The 7,797-nt window shown below is 36.0% G+C and overlaps 1 long non-coding RNA gene across 1 annotated transcript in view; it reads left to right on the top strand.

The window, feature by feature from the left end:
• The first annotated feature begins 453 nt into the window (after nucleotides 1–453).
• The window catches only part of LOC111089089, an 8,965-nt gene continuing 1,621 nt past the window's right edge, over nucleotides 454–7,797 (top strand). Inside the window, exons 1-2 of the long non-coding RNA XR_002613432.1 lie at nucleotides 454–464; nucleotides 2,866–2,867. This is a non-coding gene — a long non-coding RNA (uncharacterized LOC111089089). The remainder of the gene's footprint in view (nucleotides 465–2,865; nucleotides 2,868–7,797) is intronic.

Here is a 7,797-nt window from a genome sequence, read left to right on the forward strand (position 1 = left end):
TACGATAACAGACTGCTCTCGATTTACATCTGAAATTTAAAGTATTACCTATATTGAGTAACTTCGGATCATTGATCCAGACTATTCAGCATGTCAGGTCCTTACACTCCAAGTCAGTTCGTGACCACACACACACATTGCATGCTCTTTTTGCCATATAATAGTATCGACACACTTTCAAATAAAGATAATTTAACACGAAAACATTTTCAAAACAAATAGAAAGTCTAAGTAAACTATAAAAAATTTCCAGGTTTGTGGTTTATTCTTAAGCCTTCTGAACTTCCCACTACATCCTGTAATTCTTCTCTGTGCGAGCTATGTTTTGGGACTTTCCCACGAAACTATAAATTACTTCTCGCACCACTTTATTCACTCCACACTGACGTAGGTAGTTTATAATATGCTCTATCAAATGGTATTTAATCTTTGGCTGTAGATATTTTGAAAACTAAAGTTCATTAGTAGTTGGGTTCCTAGTGGTTCAACAATAAACCTGAAGGCTTATAACGCTAAAACTGGGTTTAATTCCCGTGGTGGTCACAGCACAAATAATTCGTTGTTAAACTTTGTGCTTAACAACAAACAAATATTAATAGTTGTTCAATCATCTGCTCTGAGTTTATAAAATGGTGTGAACCAAGAGGCTGCACTAATATAATTCAGAGAAGCGAAACTCGCATGAGAAACAAACCCTTAAGGATGTAATCACAAGGGTTGATAGTTTCTTAGCAAATATAAACATACGTTTTGAGATGGCCAGAAGAGACTCCTTGGAATTGGCAGAAATGCTAATATGAATAGTTGTTTTCATTATTCTTTGTAAGTTACGTTAAATAAATGTTACAAAATGATAAACTACCAATTCTAACATATTTTGAGTATAGAATTATTGATATAGAATTAGAAATGTTATTTGACTTTGAAATTTGATATTCGGATCCACACTCGTCACCTGAAATATGCCCACTGATTAGCGTTCCAGTTTTAGCTTATTTGAAGAGAGATTTTCCCTTCGTCCTGGATACGAATTCCAGCAACAATGGACGCTTAGCAGCGCTATCACAACTACGGAATGGTATGAAGTGTGTTATAGTACGGTCTTGTCCAAAATGTTTGTATTCTGTTCCATATTGATGTTATTGTCTACATGGATGGAATAGTTATTGAGTAAATGCCGGGTAATAACAGAGAATGTAGCTTATGATCAAGTTGTTATTCTGGTCTGTATAAGTTGTTTTGAGCGTTTGTTCATCAAAACATACATACACGCCTGTTTTATATAAAAGGATGTGCTTTCGGTATAATATTTTTAGAAACAGATCAACGATTAGTTCAAACAATTTCTCTGTAATTGGTCTAGAGTCATGCCTCGTCATGCACCAGAAGTTATAGGATGTCAAATTGTTCCACTGTACAGAAATGGTATGAAGCAAACGGACATTACCAGAACAGTAGAGTGCCCACAGTGTACTGTATCCAAAATCCTGAAACGTAATCAGACTACAGGAAACATTTTTCCAGGAAAGTCTACTGGTATATGCCGAAAAACTACTGCCCGAAATGACCGTGTTTTGATCATGTTAACATGTGAAAGTCGAAAATAGGTGTTGCAACAACTTGCGACAGAAATGGCATGAACACATTCATTCCAGGGTATCCGGAAGAACAGTGTGAATAAAAGATTCATCAAACAAGGTTATGTTGCGAAAAACCACAATTCACCGCTGGCTCCATGTTACTTGGGCAAGACAGCGTGTCAGCTTACAGCTATGACACTGACGACATGTCATCTTTTAGGGTGAGTCCTGTTTCCGGGTTGTTAAAGCTGATGGTAGGATTCGTGTTCGACATTTGCCTGGAGAACAGATGAGGGAAGACTGTCTTTCTTACAGGAAACACTCAGGAGGTGGTGCAGTAAATGCTTGAGTAGCTATTAATCATGGTGGAAAAAAATGATCTTTATATCCTCCAGGGAAATGTCATTGGCGCCTCCTACGAATATCACATGGAGACTATTTCTGTCATATGTTAGAGCAAGGTTTGGCAATAACTTTGTATTCCAGGATGACAAAACCACTGTCTATACTGTGTATCTTGTACAAGATTATCTTGACCAGGAGGACGTTACAAGATTGCCATGGCCAAAAAAGTCCCCAATTGTAATCTCATTGAAAACTGTTGGACGGAACTGAGGAGGAAAATTGCTGACCACGACCCTAAACCAGCTACTGTAGCTGAGTTGCAGCACCTTCTAGTGACAAGTTAGGATGAAATCATGGTGGATTACATCAATAACCTCATCGACAGCATAACACTTTGCCTTGTGAAGGTTATTAGAGTACGAGGAGGACCAACCAAATAGTGAATGTTTAATATGAACTGATATAAGGTTACATACGCTATTTATAATAATTTGATGATATATTTTGCCATTATATATGTTTTAGTAAGGTTTTGTTGTGATAGGTGAAATACTGAATTACACATCTTTCTACAGGTGTCTAATAAAATTGTTTGCTATTCTAATAAATTGTTCATGATGTCCATAGAACCTGTTTTGTTATACAAATTACATGTATAGATGTTTAACATAACATGAATTTCTCAGTTTGACAACTCTAAGTGTATTTGTATTCCATTCTAATAATAATTATCTTATTTGTTACACACACACTCACGTCAACTGAACGCCATTGCTGTTCCATTCCAGTAGTAGTTTAAACATATTCTCACCTATTTACTCAAGTAAATAATTCATCACTGAAGAGGTTGATGAATTTTAGGAGTCGGTTTGTTTGTTTGTTTGTTAAATTTCGCACAAAACTACACGAGGGCTATCTGCGCTAGCCGTCCCTAATTTAGCAGTGTAAGACTAGAGGGAAGGCAGCTAGTCATCACCACCCACCGCCAACTCTTGGGCTACTCTTTTACCAACGAATAGTGCGATTGACCGTCACATTATAACGCCCCCACGGCTGAAAGGGCGAGCATGTTTGGTGTGACAGGGACTGCGCTCAAGTGTCTGTGTGATAACTTGAATTACCACACCCTTGTTACTGTATAGATGAATTAGAGAAGGAAGAAAGAACAGCCAATCAGAGCATTCAATAAATATAAAAAATACACTTGAACGGACAGCCAATTAGAGCATTCAATAAATATAAAAAATACACTTGAACGGACAGCCAATTAGAGCATTCAATAAATATAAAAAATACACTTGAACGGACAGCCAATCAGAGCATTCAATAAATATAAAAAATACACTTGAACGGACAGCCAATTAGAGCATTCAATAAATATAAAAAATACACCTGAACGGATAGCCAATCAGAGCATTCAATAAATATAAAAAATACACTTGAACGGACAGCCAATTAGAGCATTCAATAAATATAAAAATAAACTTGAACAGAAGGGGTAAAAAGTGTAAGTACATGACATTGACTTATATATATTTAAAACACTGCATTTTCAAGGGACATTGCCAAGCACCTCTAGAACCGAACACTCTGGATCACGTTTACCTAATTTTAACAGGATACTTTTGGTTAATTATATTGAAAGAACAGCCATATTAAACAAGCCGATAAAACACATATATAATCTAAGATCTTCCAGAAAAAAGTACGACACTCTTAATATTAGACAATAGTTAATGTGTAGAAACAACCATCACTTAATATATTTTGCTTTTTGTGTATATATGTATGTGTACGTATATTTACATGCTATCCTCATGACCAACGTTCTCCAAATTGAACATTTTAATTTTTTTTTGTAATTAAGCACAAAGCTACACAATGGGCTATCTGTGCTCTGCCCACCACGGGTATCGAAACCCGGATTCTAGCGTTGTAAGTCCGCAGAAATACCGCTGTGCCACTGGTGGGCAACATTTTCAATCAGAAGGTTATGTAGAAACACATGACGTACTTACGAAAACACTAAAACAGTTTGGCAAAGTCTGAAAAGTTGCTTCTGAAGAAAGGTTTTTTATGGTCTTAGAAAAATATACAATTTTTATTTCTTTGTTATTGTTAAGCACAAAGCTACACAGTGAGCTATCTGTGTTATACCCACCACTTGTCCCGAAACTTCGTTTTTAGCGTTATAAGCCTTCATGATGTGGTCTTCCGGTGGAACAGTGATAAGTTTACAGACTTACAACACTAAAATTCGAAGTTCTATTCCTTGCGGTGGACACATCAAACAGTCCAATGTGGCTTTGCTCTAAGAAGAAGAATCAAACAAACAAAACTTGCCGCAAGGGGCTAGTTAATATCTAAAAATATATATAATTAGTCTCTGAATAATTACTTCTATGAATAATATTTTTTTCTAATGACTATTCTTGTATTTTCAAGCATGTATATAAGAAGATTATTTTTTCTAAACTAACTTTGAAACTTTGTTACATAATATTCGGGACGCTTTAAAAACACAGTTTGTAAACAAAGTGCACACGAGTTGGGCTTGTGACATTTGAGCTTTACAACACATTGTGATTTCATTTTATTTTTTGATTCATTGTAAATTCAGAAGTTTTCTGTAGTATGCTACTCATTTTCAATTTGTTGTTATATGCAGATTAGCTCAAGAATTATCTTGGGAGTTAAATAGTTCCTACAGGTTTTTAACGACTAATTTTAAATTATCTCTCAGTGGCTCAGAGGTAGAATTAAGGGGTTTATACGCTAAAAACCGGGTTTCGTTACCCATGGTGGGCAACTAATAGATAGTCCATTGTGTATCTTTATGTTTAAACAGAAACACGTAATCTTAAATTATGTATTTCATTTACACGTGTTTGTTTGTTTTGAATTTCGCGCAAAGCTACACGAGGGCTATCTGCGCTAGCCGTCTCTAATTTAGCAGTATAAGACTAGAGGGAAGGCAGCTAGTCATCACCACCTACCGCCAACTCTTGAGCTACTCTTTTACCAACAAATAATGGGATTGACTGCCACATTATAATGTCCTCACAGCTGAAAGGGCGAGCATGTTTGGTGGGACAGGGAATCGAACCCGCGACCCGCAGATTGCGAGTCGAGTACCTTAACCACCTGGCCATGCCGGGCCTTTTTACACGTGTTAGAGAATTCTTGCGTAGTTGCACCACCTAGTGGTAGAAGTTCAATGAAAAATAGCTAATTATGATACACAAGGAACCATTATCGATATGCTGAACTTAATAACAATTACTAAGTTATACTTCACATGTGGTTCTAAATGTGATAATTCCATAGCGTCTCTTATCTGCACGTGACATGATAACATGATTAGTGCAGGGATAGGACATTTTATACTTTTGCATACAATGTTTTGTTTTAAATTACTATGTTACCGATTAAGACACAGAAAGTCACTCAAGTACACACTTCATCTCCTCCTTTTTTGTGCATGCAAGAAACCAGTTCGGTAATTGGCAACTAACCAAGTTTCTCGCAGGGAAGATAACTTTCTGTTTTTGGATGTCATTTGCTATCTTCTCTGTCGGTAAATCTAATAAGCAGTGCCGGATTTAGGCATAAGCTAAACAAGCAACAGCTTAGGGCCTCACAAAATTTCAGATTTTTTTTTAATTTATTTGGCTTTTTATGTGTACTGTACTTTTTAAAACGTCTTGTTTTAAAAATTGCATTGTTTCCAGTGTATACTATATTATAATCTATGAGAGAGATCAAGCCAGCCAAATGATAAGCATGTAATCAGTAAATGCATTCATTTGAAAATAATTTGTATTTTTCAATTTAAATACCTTGCTATTAAATAATTAAAAGATACATATGTATGTTTTTAATTTTTTTGTGGCGACCCAAGGTCCTGTTTTGGTACTGCACCTTTGTGAGACCTTCTGGTTTAACTTTTTAACAAGGGGCCTCCAAGCTTTATATAGCGTAGGGCCTCACCAAGTCTAAATCCGGCACTGCCCAGAATAAGGGTCAGGGGAAACCACACCATAGTGCTCGATTCACAGTAGACAGGGATCTTGTGTTCGAGGTAAATTTGGTTGGTTTTCAGCGAATCGATTTTTTATACATAAATACGAGTTTGTACATACAAGTCAAGACTAGACTTACACAGCACCCAGAGTTTAATTAATAGGTGCAATTTTGTCAGGATTTTTATAGATTGTGCCTATTTTTGTAAACATAGATTATACAGTCTCTCAAATTGTGTGAGTTAACCTGTTGTTTTTGGTTTTAATTTGAGCTTTAACTTGAAGGGGTGTATTGTTAATCTAAGTATTTGGATTTTGACGTATTTTATTCAGGTTTTAAGGCTAATGTTTGAACTGTGCTTCGAGTTTAAAGATTGATCCTAGTTTTGTTTAAACGGTGCTTTTGTTTTCATTTTGAGTGTAGGGTTTTCAATTCAACTTACAGTGGAGACACACTGGGTTAATAAGAGTTTCTGAATAAGGCCTTAACCTCTTATAAGTTCGGCACGCATTATTAGACACTTTCCTTTGTTTTGTTTCTGTGATTCTGTTACGTTATTTTGTGTTACTAATGTTACGTCTCTGTTCGTTTGTTAATTTCCCGTAGAAATTCTTCCCGAGAAACTTCAGCGATACAAGTCATTTCTTAAATGAAACTAGTTTATTCTTCCTCAATACAACTTTGCAATATACGTAATTTCCACCCTTAAACACACGCTATAATTCTCAACGAACGATTCACGCAATTTACTTACTACCAAGTTTGGCTCAATTGTCCGTCTATATCTTCAATCTCTCTGTCTGCTATTCAATCAATTATCTCGCTTTATTTGCCTGCTTATATACAGAAATAGAGGGCGTCTAGCAAATAGTGGATTATTCGTGACGTTCCCCGATCCTTCTAGATACTCATTACGTGTTAACAGCGTCACGTGACTTCCGCTGTCGTAACAATAACATCTGTTCCTTTTGTGTCTATCTGTGTCAAGTCTTTCTTCTAGATTATCTTGATGGGAGTTTTGGGAAGATCAGTTACATTCCTGAGCCTGCTATCTATTGAACATTCAACTAGTAGGCCTAAATACCCATTGTGCAGAAAGTACCACAAGTATTTTAAACATCTGCTTATAAATTTCTAACAGTGATTCCTGCTTTCCCGGATGCTTAGAATCGTCGCTTCTTACGAGAGTATAACTTATAACAGTCACACTTTTGAATTTATCACCCGCATCATAAGAAATTTCGCCCTTTCAGCCCACAATTTTTCATCTCCTTGTGTTACTGAAATAAAATTTCGTGAGTGAGGTGAAGAGAAACAACAGTTTTTTTTCGTGGCCTGAGATATTTAAAACCAAAATACCTGCCAAGATTTTGCGTTTCTATTTGTAATAACATGTATTACCGTGAAAAAAATAAATATTCATTAGCTTTAAATTACCATTGTATGAATAATATCCTAAAAGTGTAAGAGCTTCTGGAAAGCTCAACTAAGATATATATATTGTTACGTATCTGCTCTTTGGTTAATTTCCGGTATAAATTCTTTCCGAGGAACTTCAGCGATACAAGTCCCTTCTTAATTAAAACTAGTTTATTCTTTCTCGATACAACTTCGTAATACACAGAATTTCCACAGTCACTTTAAACTTAACAATCTTTATAACACACGCTATAAATCACAGTGGTTCACACACTTTATTTACGGTGCCTACTGTTCGCTTGACACAATTATCTATATCCTCAATCTATCTGCCAATGCAATTGCGCTGGTTTTTCTCGCCAGGCTTATATACTAAAAAAAGGGCATCTCAAATGCACTCGGGCCTTCATGATCATTCGAGAAACTCCAG

This window comes from Limulus polyphemus, unplaced genomic scaffold (assembly GCF_000517525.1).
Source record: "Limulus polyphemus unplaced genomic scaffold, Limulus_polyphemus-2.1.2 Scaffold5208, whole genome shotgun sequence".
In the NCBI taxonomy this organism is placed as follows: Eukaryota; Metazoa; Arthropoda; class Merostomata; order Xiphosura; family Limulidae; genus Limulus; species Limulus polyphemus.